Source organism: Delphinus delphis, chromosome 3, assembly GCF_949987515.2.
Source record: "Delphinus delphis chromosome 3, mDelDel1.2, whole genome shotgun sequence".
Lineage (NCBI taxonomy): Eukaryota > Metazoa > Chordata > Mammalia > Artiodactyla > Delphinidae > Delphinus > Delphinus delphis.
The window spans coordinates 135,117,493-135,131,480 of record NC_082685.1 but is presented as its reverse complement, the minus strand read 5'-3'; the positions used below and the strand labels follow the sequence as shown (position 1 = coordinate 135,131,480).

Here is a 13,988-nt window from a genome sequence, read left to right as displayed (position 1 = left end):
ACAGTTTCTATTTCAGTGCTTGTGATTGGTCTGTTCATATTTTCTATTTCTTCCTGATTCAGTCTTGGCAGATTGTGCATTTCTAAGAATTTGTCCATTTCTTCCAGGTTGTCCATTTTATTGGCATAGAGTTGCTTGTAGTAATCTCTCACGATCTTTTGTATTTCTGCAGTGTCAGTTGTTACTTCTCCTTTTTCATTTCTAATTCTATTGATTTGTGTCTTCTCCCTTTCTTTCTTGATGAGTCTGGCTAATGTTTTATCAATTTTGTTTATCTTCTCAAAGAACCAGCTTTTAGTTTTATTGATCTTTGCTATCGTTTCCTTCATTACTTTTTCATTTATTTCTGATCTGATCTTTAGGATTTCTTTCCTTCTGCTAACTTTGGGGTTTTTTTGTTCTTCTTTCTCTAATTGCTTTAGGTGCAAGGTTAGGTTGTTTATTCGAGATGTTTCCTGTTTCTTAAGGTAGGATTGTATTGCTATAAACTTCCTCTTAGAACTGCTTTTGCTGCATCCCATAGGTTTTGGGTAGTCGTGTCTCCATTGTCATTTGTTTCTATGTATTTTTTGGTTTCCTCTTTGATTTCTTCAGTGATCACTTCGTTATTAAGAAGTGTATAGTTTAGCCTCCATGTGTTTGTATTTTTTACAGATTTTTCCTGTAATTGATATCTAGTCTCATAACGTTGTGCTTGGAAAAGATACTTGATACAATTTCAATTTTCTTAAATTTACCCTGGCTTGACCTGTGACCCAAGATATGATCTATCCTGGAGAATGTTCCATGAGCACTTGAGAAAAATGTGTATTCTGTTGTTTTTGGATGGAATGTCCTATAAATATCAATTAAGTCCATCTTATTTAACATATCATTTAAAGCTTGCGTTTCCTTATTTATTTTCATTTTGGACGATCTGTCCATTGGTGAAAGTGGGGTGTTAAAGTCCCCTACTATGAATGTGTTACTGTCGATTTCCCCTTTTATGGCTGTTAGTATTGGCCTTATGTATTGATGTGCTCCTATGTTGGGTGCATAAATATTTACAATTCTTATATCTTCTTCTTGGATCGATCCCTTGATCATTATGTAGAGTCCTTCTTTGTCTCTTCTAATAGTCTTTATTTTAAAGTATATTTTGTCTGATATGAGAATTGCTACTCCAGCTTTCTTTTGGTTTCCATTTGCATGAAATATCTTTTTCCATCCTCTCACTTTCAGTCTGTATGTGTCCCTAGGTCTGAAGTGGGTCTCTTGTAGACAGCATATATATGGGTCTTGTTTTTGTATCCATTTAGCCAATCTGTGTCTTTTGGTGGGAACATTTAGTCCATTTACATTTAAGGTAATTAGCGATACATGTGTTCCTATTCCCATTTTCTTAATTGTTTTGGGTTCGTTATTGTAGGTCTTTTCCTTCCATTGTGTTTCTTGCCTAGAGAAGTTCCTTTAGCATTTGTTGTAAAGCTGGTTTGGTGGTAATGAACTCCCTCAGCTGTTTGTCTGTAAAGGTTTTAATTTTTCCATCAAATCTAAATGAGACCCTTGCTGGGTAGAGTAATCTTTGTTGCAGGTTTTTCTCCTTCGTCACTTTAAATATGTCCTGCCACTCCCTTCTGGCTTTCAGAGTTTCTGCTGAAAGATCAGCTGTTAACCTTATGGGGATTCCCTTGTGTGCTATTTGTTGTTTTCCCCTTGCTGCTTTTAATATGTTTTCTTTGTATTTAATTTTTGACAGTTTGATCAATATGTGTCTTGGAGTGTTTCTCCTTGGATTTATCCTGTATGGGACTCTCTGTGGAGAGAGAGTCTTGGACTCTCTCTCAAATCCTGGACTTGATTAACTATTTCCTTTCCCATATTAGGGACGTTTTCAACTATAAACTCTTCAAATATTTTCTCAGTCCGACCAACAAGCTACAGTGATGGACACCCTATGCCAAACAACTAGCAAGACAGGAACACAAACCCACCCATTAGCAGAGAGGCTGCATAAAATTATAATAAGTCCACAGACACCCAAAACACACCATCAGACGTGGACCTGCCCACCAGAAAGACAAGATCCAGCCTCATCCACCAGAACACAGGCACTACTCCCCTCCACCAGGAAGCCTACACAACCCACTGAACCAACTTTAGCCACTGGGGACAGACACCAAAAACAATGGGAACTACGAACCTGCAGCCTAAAAAAAAGGAGACCCCAAACACAGTAAGATAAGCAAAATGAGAAGACAGAAAAACACATAGCAGATGAAGGAGCAAGATAAAAACCCACCAGACCTAACAAATGAAGAGGAAATAGGCAGTCTACCTGAAAAGAATTCAGAATAATGATAGTAAAGATGATCCAAAATCTTGGAAATAGAATAGACAAAATGCAAGAAACATTTAACAAGGACCTAGAAGAACTAAAGAGGAAACGAGCAACGATGAACAACACAATAAATGAAAATGAAAGTCCTCTAGAAGGGATCAATAGCAGAATAACTGAGGCAGAAGAACGGATAAGTGACCTGGAAGATAAAATAGTGGAAATAACTACCTCAGAGCAGAATAAAGAAAAAAGAATGAAAAGAACTGAGAACAGTCTCAGAGACCTCTGGGACAACATTAAATGCACCAACATTCGAATTATAGGGGTCCCAGAAGAAGAAGAGAAAAAGAAAGGGACTGAGAAATTATTTGATACATTTTAAATGATATCTGATTTTCATTACATTTCATTTTTTAACTGTTACAATACAATTGATTTTTGAATACTGATTTTATATACAGAAAACTCAGTGGATCACCTGATTCATACTGATAATTCATGCTTATCTTCTTTTGCATTTGTAAGTAGATAGCAATTGCATTGCTTTGTATGTAGTCTTTTTTAAAAATTCATAAAAATGCTATTTGACTCCAGTTATGAGATCATCTCCCCTGGATAATTATTAAATCTATGTTAAATTTCTTCACTGCCTTTTTAAAACCATTTTTCTTTTCTTTTTTATAAATATGAAACACTTCATGAATTTGCATGTCATCCTTGGGCAGGGGCCATGCTAATCTTCTCTTTATCGTTCCAATTTTAGTATATATGCTGCAGAAGTGAACACATAAAACCATTTTTCTTATATTGATTTAAATCTAGCACTTATTAAGGTCATTTCAGATATATATTGGTCCCAAATTCACAAGGGCTGTAAATAAAGCCACTTCCGCTCTCTAAAGAATAAGCTGGGGAAATCCAAAAATGAGTTCAACACCTGAGCCATTTCAAAAGCAGGTTGACATCTTGGCCTTGGGGATAAATGGAATCAGGGAGCACAGTCCTGTAAAGGTTCTATCTCTGTCTCCTCTGATCCCTTCTTCATGTGTGTCTCACACTGTTCACTCTCTCATGAGGATTCCTCTCCACTGTCCTCAAGGTAGAAAACAAAGCCACAACAGCTCAAAGGTGTTCATTTTTTTCATTGGCCACACATTAAGACATCTTACACTACAAATCCCAAGTCCAAATATTTTTCAGAAAAGTCACAGTAACCAAATTTGGACTGGAGGCTTAACCATGGACCAATCAAATGTGGCTAATAGACAGGTTACTGTGTTTGATTCAGTTTAAGATAAGTGTTTAACTTAGACCAATCAACTGTGGCTGGGCATCACACTGCAATGTAAGAGTTTTCTCTGCACTTTTCTAAATGCACAGGTATTCCACAGGCCTGAACTACCACAATGAGCCTGAATAAGTTGCATACACATTTTTTTTAAGTCTATACCTTGATTAAGGCACATCTCTTCCTCAGTATTAATCTATTATTTTCTATTATTCAAGATTTATAGGCAATATTTAGATATAGTTCAACATTGTTGTTAATATGTATCTGTGCACAAAAGATTTATTTTTCCAGTGTCTCTTTTTTGTGGCATATTTTTTTCAGCTTCTGCTGATTGGGAAAAAAATATTTATTTGAAACTCGCTTCTGTTTATCAGTCTCAATATATACAAAGAGAGGATCTTTTATTAAACCACAAAAAGCTAGATTACACAGTGGTTCCTTTCATTATAATACTGCACACTCAAAAGAAATATCAGTTCAGGAAAAGCAAAAGCAACACGGTGTATCTCCCAAGAGCATTCCCCAGTAACTACATGCAATAGTCTGTCTCAAAGTCTGCTTCCAGGAAACTCAACCTAACACAGCAGATTCCATTCATAAACTACAAAAAAAAGTCCTCGAATTTTTCCCTCTACAAATAGAGATCTTTCACTCCCAGAACCACCTTCACCTTCTCTAGTCTCTCCTCCCTCATTCCAAACTCCTCCATTCCCTAGTCCAATCCACCGTGAAATTTGTCTCTGTGATTTCTCCTTCCTCACTAGGTCAGATTTCTCAGAAAGAGACTCTGAGGTAAAGATTCACATGAAAGTGATTTTTAAGAAAAGATCCTCAACATGGGAGTGTGGAAAACATTCTGGGAAGGGAAGGAGTCCAAGGAAGGGAGAAATCTCAGTAAAAGTTTCAGGGAGAGTCACTTTGGCTCAGTCCCACAGACAACTCTGCAGGCAGTGTCAGCCTAGGGCAAGAATGCTGGAGTATTTACAGGCTGCAACATCACTGCTTAAGGGTTAAGTGGGGAGGATGTCACTTCCCAGGCACTTCTGTCCTCCAGGTGCACAAGTAAAATAGTTTCCTTCAGCCTGAGGTCAACCCCCCACAGAGCCCTAGGGGCTGGCCTGAAAGCACATTGGAAGTCCAGGAGCACAAAAATGATAAAAGGATCCAAGAGGATATGAGAGGAATGCAATTGGGCTACAAATCTAGCCTCTTCTCTTCCACCTGCAGATCAATGTCCTTTCCAAAGCAAGTAAATTCAGCTCTCTAGGTGCTTCTCTATTCACTTCTCATCTATAATGCTACTTCTGCCCCAGAATAGCATAGGAATTGAACAGATTCAGAGCTCTCCTTAGTAAGAGAGATTTCTCCTTTCCTTAGTGTTAGGAAAGGGATAAGACTTTTAAAATCACATTTACATAAACTTCAGTCTGTTCCATAAAGTTTCTGATTAACTGGAAATTCAATAGATGTCTAAGTGAAATGGAAGAGGTGTTGTTTTCTGGTCAATTCAGGGTAGAACCAAATAGAAATGTATGTTGGCCTTGATTAGCTGATTGTAATAGCGTAGCACGTTTTGATGGGGATTACCCAAATAATTATCTAGAATTTCTATTTAAATTTCTTTCCACAATTTAACCTTAGTGTATGAACTTATCCACCCCAACCCTAAAAAATAATAATAATAATAAAGAGTAGTAATGAAAAGTAAAGATTAGTAATGACAACTTACAGAAAAAAACTAATTACTTCAATTTGAAGTAAAAGTCCACTTCCACAATACTAGAGGATATCATTCAATTTTGTCTTCTAGCTTTTCTTTGGAAAAGAGGAGAAACGTAATAAAATAATACCTAATTTTAAAATCCTGAAGTGAAAGGAGCTAAGATAAAAATTGTTTTCCTTTAAGGAGAACAGCATGGTTAAAAACAGCTCTTTTCTATTCACTTCTCTAAAACATTCTACTACATAAAACCTGGAATCTTACTTTTATTTAAAAGATAAAGTGAAAACATTTTTTAACAGTACCCAGAAAAAGAAAGTGAGAGTGTAATTCTTTTTTTTTTTTTTTTTTTTTTTTTGGTACGTGTCCCTCTCACTGTTGTGGCCTCTCCCGTTGCGGAGCACAGGCTCTGGACATGCAGGCTCAGCGGCCATGGCTCACGGGCCCAGCCGCTCCGCGGCATGTGGGATCTTCCCGGACCAGGGTACAAACCCATGTCCCCCGCATTGGCAGGCGTACTCTCAGCCACTGCGCCACCAGGGAAGCCCGAGAGTGTAATTCTTAATGTGATATTTCCCAGTTTATTACTGAAAAAGTTTCCAGCCACCTGGATTCTAGTCTTGCTTCTGCCACTAAATAGCTACATGAGCTTAGACAAGTCACTTTAACTTCTCTAAGCCTCAGTGTTCTCAATAATATGATGAGTTGGACTAAACAGCATTGAAGATCATTTTCAAGACTTTAAAGAGTATGAAATATAATATATGGCTGTAACATAATGAGTCTGATTTTTAACAAATACCTAGGAATTTTAAAAACTCAAAAGTTCCTGTTTTTTAATATTGGTATGTGGAAAAACATATATTCATTCTGTTGATTTTGTTATTATACAAAATATTCTTTAATGGGGTGGGTCTTGTTTTATGAGAATTTTATTTGCTATACAAAGAAACAAGTTTGACTAATTTAAATATATATTTTTCTTTTAAAACAAATGACGTGATGTAGCTTACTAAATTACTGTATTCACCAAAATTAACCTGGAATGAATTTTACTTATTTCAAAAAGTAACATCCATCCTCAGTGAATTAAGCTCTGCTACACTCAAAATAGCCAAAAATACTTACTACCAGTGAACGATAATTCCAAAAGCAGAATTAAAAAAAATATTGGCACTATCCTTGGCCTAAATTATTATATCAAAAGGAGAGGGGTATCCTTTGGGACATGCCCTCCCAGGAAGGAAAGTTCCTCCTTGAATGGGGGTTGAGTCTCCCACTTCCTCTCAGCAGGGCTGGCCCAGAGGTATTATGAAATGAACGAATCCTAGATGCCTCTGCCCAACATACACTCCAGCCCAAAGACCCAGAGGCCACACACCCAGTCTCCTGGTAAACCCCAAGGGCAGCCAATGAGGGCAGGTCCTTCTATATGCCAACCATTTAGTTACCCAGAAAGTAGAAAACTCATTCTATCCACACACTGAACGCAAAGGTGAAAAAGCCTGAATTCAAGTGTTTGGAAACCCTGAAAAATAATGACTATGAGTGCTGGAGATACCTGGATAGCTAGAATAGCAGTACCCTAGAATCAAACCCACTAGGCTTGCCTTACCTACATCTGACCTACACTACTACTTCTTAATATGCTTCTTTTGGTTAATTTATTTTTTTAATTTATAGTTTTACTTATACTATCATAAAAGCGTTCAACATGCTACTTATATTTCCTAACCTACATTAAGATAAATACATATTATAATAAAAAACATTCATCCTTGAGGTCATCTGAAGGATCCCCATCCCATCTGGGAGGGTGGGAAGGAGGCTCAAGAGGGAGGGGATATGGGGATATATGTATACATATAGCTGATTCACTTTGTTATACAGCAGAAGCTAACATAACATGTAAAGCAATTATACTCCAACAAAGATGTTAGAAAAAAAAAGGAGATGGAGCTAAATTGGGGATTAAGTCAAATGCATTACTTTATGTTTACAACTTATTCTTTTTATTCCTCAATATTTGGCTAGGTTTCTGTGAAGGTTAATTTTATGTGTCAACTGGACTGGGCCATAAGGTGCCCAGATATTTTACAAACATTATACTGGGTATTTCTGTAAAGGTGTGTTTGGATGAGATTAACATTTCAAGCAGTAGACTGCATAATGCTGCAGATTGCTCTCCAGAATATGGGTGGGCCTCATCCAATCAGCTAAAAGCCTGAATAGAACAATAGACTGATCCTCCCCTGAGTAAGATTTTTTCCTCACTGATGGCCTTTGAACTGGCACATCACTTCTTCCTGCTTTCTACAGTAGCTTCCCGCCTTCAGACTGGAACTGGGAAAGCAGCTCTGCAAATTCTGAACTCAGCTGCTCTCATTATTGCATAAGCCAATTTCTTATTTTAAATCTCTCCATATGGAGGCATATAAATATAGATGATTATATATGGATATAAATTTAGATATTGATATCCTATTGGTTTTATCTCTCTGGAGAACCCTAGCTAATACAGTTACTACTGTAAGTGGGATAGTGAATACATTATATATTTGAAACTTTTTATTTTGAAAAATATCATGGGAAGTTAAAAGGTAGTACAGAGAATGCCTTTGTATGATACTTTTCACCCAGTTTTCCCAGTGATTACATCTTACATAATTATAGTACAATATCAAAGCAAGAATTTTGATATTGGACAATATGTGTATATAATTCTAGGTTTTTTTGTCACGTGCAGATCATGTAATCACTACCATTGTCAAGATATAGAATTGTTCCATCATCACAAAGATTACTGTTGTGCTACCCTCTTATAATAACATCCATCCAGTTTCATTCCTCCCTCCCTAGCCCCTGGTGACAGCTAATATGTTTTCCATCTCTATAATATTATCATTTCAAAAATATATATATAAATGAAATTAAAGAATATATGACCTTTTGAGATTGGCTTTTTTCATACAACATAATACTTTTGAAATTCTTCCAAACTGTAGGTTTCAGTTGTTTATTGCTTTTTATTACTGAGTAGCATCTATGGTGCATATGTACCACAGTTTGTTTAACAAGTCACCTATTGAGGGACTTTTTGGTTGTTGCCAGTTTTTTATTATTACAAATAAAGCTGCTTTGAATAATTGTGTTCATGTCTGTGTGTGGACATAAGTTTGTTTTTTTCTGGGGCAAACGACAAATAGTGCAATTGCTGGGTTGTATGGTAAGTACATGTATCGTTTTTTAAGAAACTGCCAAAATATTTTCCAAAGTGGCTGCAACATTATACATCTCCACTAGCAATGTATGAGTGATCCAGTTCCTCCACATACTCACTAGTAGTTGGTATTGTCACTATTTTTATTTTACTTTTTCTAATGGGTGCGTGGTGATATTTCATAGTGATCTAAATTTGCATTTTCCTAATGGGTAGTGAGTTCAGACATCTTTTAATATCTTTATTTGCTACCTGTATATTCTCTTCAGTGAAATGAAACTTCATGTTTCTTGTCCATTTTTAAAATGTATTGTTTTGTCTTTTTATAGCTGAGTTTTGAGAGTTATGTATATATTCTGGATATGAGTCCTTTGTCAAATATGTGGTATACAAATGTTTTTACCAATGAGTAGTTTTTATTTTTATTCTCTTAATCAGGTCACTCAGAGAGCACAAATTTTTGAGTTTTTTTAAAGTCCAATTTATCTTTTTTTTTTTTTTAATAGAATGTGCTTTTGCTGCCATGCTTAAAAACTCTTCCACATGCCTTGGGTCCAAAGATGTTCTCATATGTTATCTTCTAAAAGTTTTATAATTTTACTTCTTGCACTTAAATCTAGGAGCTATTCTTTGGTAAAAGGTGTGAGGTTTAAATCAAAGTTTATTTTTTTGCCCATAGACATGCAATTATTCCAACTCCGTTTGTTGAAAATACTAGCCTTCTTCCATTTAATTGCTTTTGTGCCTTTGTCAAAAACTTGTGGGTAACAATTTTATGGGGTCATGTCTGGGTTTTCTATTTGGTTCCATAGATTTATGGATCTGTCCCTCCACTAATATGACACAGTCTTGACTACTGTATCTATATAATGTCTTGATAACTCCAATTTTAATCTTCTTTTTCAAAATTATTTTAGTTCTTTTTCATATAAATTTTAGAATAATCTTGTTTATAATACTCAGATTTTGGTAGGAATTATGTTAACCAATTTTTACCAATTTGGGGAGATGTTGAGATCTTTACCATGTTGAGTGTTCCAATCTATGAACACAGTATATCTCTTCATTTATTTATATAGATCTTATTTGATTTCTTTTTCATCAGTATTTGGTAGTTTTCAGTGCACAAGTCATGTTTTTGCAAATTTCTCTTTTTGAGCAATTATAAATGATACTGTAATTTTTATTTCAGGTTTCACATGTTCATTGCTAGAAATAAAAAATATAATTGATTTTCACGTGTATATTTTATATCCTATGGCCTTGAACTGGCTTACCAGTTTATGGTCCTGGCTAGAACTTCCAGTAATACATTGAATAGCAGTGGCGACAGCACACATTCTTGCCTTGTTCCCACTTTTAGGGGAAAGCATTCCATCTTTTACAATTAAATATAATGTTAGCTTTAAGATTTTTATATATATTTTTATCAAGCTGAGGAAGTTCTCCTGTTTTTCTACTTTTTTGAGACTTTTTATCATGAGAGGGTGTTAAATTTTATCAAATGCTCTCTGTGCCTCAATTGATATGATCATGTGATGTCACTTTTTTAGCCTGTTAATATGATGAATTACATTGCTTGATTTAAAATATTGAATCATATTTGCATCTCTGAAATGAACCTCACTTGGTCATGGTGGTTAATTCTTCTTATACGTTGCTGAATTCTATTTGCTAATACTGTGTTAAGAAGTTTTACATCTATATTCATGCGGATATTGATCTGTAGTTTTCTTTTGTGGAGGTGCACCATTTTTATTTAGTTGTATTCAGGGTAACACTAGCACCATATAATGAATTGAGAAGTGTTTCCTTTTCTTTAATTTTTTTGGAAAAGACTGTATAGAATTGATGTTCACTCTATTTTAAATATTTGGTAGAACTCTCCTGTGATGCTATCAAAACCTGGAGATTTATTTTTTGAGAGGTTTTAAATTATAAATTCAATTTCTTCAATAGTTACAGGACTATTTAAATAAGCTATCTCATATTAAATGACTTATGGTAGTTTGTGCTTTTCAAGGAATTGGTCCATTTCATCTACGTTGTTAAATATACATGTGTAGAGTTGTACACAATGTCCCTTTATTACCCTTTTGATGTCTCCATGATCTATAGACATATCCTATTTCATTCCAAATATTAGTAATTTGTGTCTTCTCTGCTTTGCTTTGTCAGTCTTACTAGAGGACAGTCACTTTTATTGATCTGTGCAAATAACCAACTTTTTGTTTTACCTATTTTCTCAAACTTTTTTCTGATTTCATTTTCTTTGATTCCTGCCCCATATTTATTATTTTCTTCCTTCTGCTTGCTTTAGTTTGCTTCCTTTTTCTAATTTCCTGATGTGGAAACTTAGACTATTGATTTAGGACTTTTTCTCATTCAAATGTAATCATTTGGTATTGTAAGTTTCCCTCTCAACACTGCTTTAGCTGCTTCCCACATTTTATTATAATGTATTTTGATTTTTATTCAGTTTAATTTGTTTCCTTTGAGACTTTTTTGACCCATGGGTTACTTAGAAGTATACTGTTTAGTTTTCTAGCGTTTCAAGGATTTACTGTATCTGTTATTGATTCTAGTTTGATTCTATTGTGGTGAGACTCTACTCTGTATAATTTCAGTTCTACACTGGCTGAGACTTGTTTTATGGCCCAGGCTATGGTTTATCTTGGTTTATGCTCTGTGGGCAATTGTAAACAAAAAGGTATTTTCTGCTGGGGTTGTGAGGATTGTTCTATAAATGTTGATAATATCCTTTTGGTTAATAACAGTGTGAGTTCTTCAGTATTTATACTGATTTCCCACCTACTTGTTCTATGAATTATTGAGGAGTATTGAAATTTCCAATTATAAATATATTTTATATTTGATTATGTTGCTATTATAAACAGGATATTGTGGCTCATTGTATTTTTAAACAGTTTATTCCTTATATTCAAAGATGTTACTAGATTTTTTACATTTGTCTTATATCCAGTCAATTTCTGTGTATTCTTAATAGTTCTGATAGTTCTTTTAATTACTGTTCTAGATTCTCTAAGTAAATCATCATTTCATATGCAAAGTACAAATATATTGACTTTTTCAATTCCTTTACATACTATATTTTTGTTATTAACATTGGCTAAAAATTCTGGAAAATATTAAGATGGCTGCCACCATTGTACCTCACTTATAAAATTATCTTTTCCAGTAGTTGAAAATGTTAATGCTTAATATGTGATATAGTGTAGAAAATATGCCACTACATAAGAAATCCATTCTGAACTCACTTTTTAGAGTGAGGGTGCTGGAAGGGGAAGGAGAGAAACTTAGTGACTGAGATAATACTCTCATGCACCTGCAGTGATTTCTAAGGGATACTGTAGAGGGAAGGCAAAAAGATTCTCCTATTGAGTAGTATATACTGAAGTTTCCTTACTGAACTCAATAGGATTAACTGATCTCTACTGCTCCCAGACCTACTCTTTTTTTTACATCCTCTCTGTATTTTCTAATTTATGTTTGTCATCTGTTATAATGAATATAGACATATTTTTATTAGGATTGAATATGTAAAAGGTAGTGATTCATGTATGTCATTAACAGAAAAGTAAATACTGAACAGTACAAAATGTTCTGAGCTTGTACAATGGAATCTAAAAGATGTTTATGTTTGAAAAATAAATTCATCTTCTATTTTGAAACTACTTTGCAACAAGCTCAGACCACTTTGGAAACTATTTTCCATTCTATTAATATAGGACAAAGTTAGGATGACCAGAAAGTCAAAGGATAGAGATAATTTGATCATTATGGTGGTTTTTCATAAATTTTGCAGTTATAACACAGAGTACAGATCCAGGTGAATTGGGAGAGAGAGAAAGAGACAGAGACAACGAGAAGGAAAGATAGATAAAGAGGGAGACAGAAACTCTACTAGGAAAAAACTAATCTGTGTGAGTGGTTGGCTTACTGGTGTTATAAAAGTAAACTAGCCTCTAATACTTTTAACTAAAATTTTAACCATAACTATGGTTTAAAAAAATTGTAGACAAGTGATTCTTTATCACAATGTTGATAACTGGGTACTCTACTGGCCATAATCTTGCCATTCAAAAAAACACTTTTATATAAACAGAATGAAATATTTATTTGATGAAAAAGTACAGCATCAGGAATCTTAAAAAACAATAATAATACTTGTATACCAACCCATTAGTTAATCTCCTTTCAATAATATTTTTGGTAGAAGAAACTTATTATGCTTTTCCTGAAAGAATGAAAGTAAATTTAATTTAAATGATCTATAGGTATATACTTTCAACACACCAATTCTCACTGGAATAATTAGGTTTTATATATATATATATATATATATATATATATATATATACACACATATATATATTTAAAAAGGTCAATAATTTTAAGCAAAATAAAAATTCTACTTAAAAGTCTGTTTTACAAAAATAGCTGTCCCTCAATGCAATTGTCATGTGAAATGTAGAGAAAAAATAAGCAGTCCTTAGAATAGTGCTCACTCAGTTTTCAAAACAAGTTTGAGGTTCAGTGTAGCTAGGGACAACTGACATATGATAAGTAAGAATATCATTGAGGTCATATTGTATTCACTCAAGGGTGACAAGAACTCAGAGAGGAAATGCGAATCCAGCTTTTCAAAACAACCGTGGTGTTAGAAGAATACAGAATACCTGTATTAGCTCTACACATGCAAAATCATCTGAGGAAGGTACTGAAAAGGAACTCTTCTCACTTTGGGCAAATTGATCAACTCTGTGGTGAAATACCAACTAAACCAACATAAATTGTTTGTGTTTGGTGAGAGTCAAGGACTGTGAGGAATCTCATGGCTAACTAATCTTGAAGTATCTACCCAGGGAGAAAATGAGAATGGAAATATGGATAAACCAGGATTTGTAATGTATTTACTTTTTATTTATACCATATGATAGGACTTTTCAAAAAGAAATTATGTGGCAGGAATACGTAAAAGGAATTATTTCCTGGCTTAGAGAGAAGCAGGAAAAAGATAAATGGAATGTCCTCCTAGGCCTGTGTAAACAACAGGATTCCCTGAGGATGATACTTGGACCAGCTTTACATGGTATTTTTAAAGATCTCCAGTCTTCCAAGTAATATTAAGGTTTCCAGGTAATCAAATGTCACACTAATGGGATAGAATGCAGGTTAATGTAAAAAAATATGAGGAGGTAGAAAACTAGTAGCTGATTTTCAACCTTTTGTGATATGTTTGTCAAATTTATTCCCAAATTTACTTACAATGAATTGCATTCCAAAGAAAGAGCTAAATCAAAGAACTACATTTTAAAAGTCAATGTAAATTTCGTACTGTTGACTAATACCATCAGGGTGGAGTGCTGACTAAATACATGTAGGTGAAAAATCAGGAATGCTGGCCATCATAAAA

At 34.4% G+C, this 13,988-nt stretch overlaps 1 non-coding gene across 1 annotated transcript; it reads right to left on the bottom strand.

The window, feature by feature from the left end:
• Positions 1-3,000: 3,000 nt before the first annotated feature.
• LOC132423823 (U6 spliceosomal RNA) lies at positions 3,001-3,107 on the bottom strand. The gene has a single exon (XR_009519126.1). It is a non-coding gene; the product is annotated as a U6 spliceosomal RNA (small nuclear RNA).
• Positions 3,108-13,988: the final 10,881 nt, after the last annotated feature.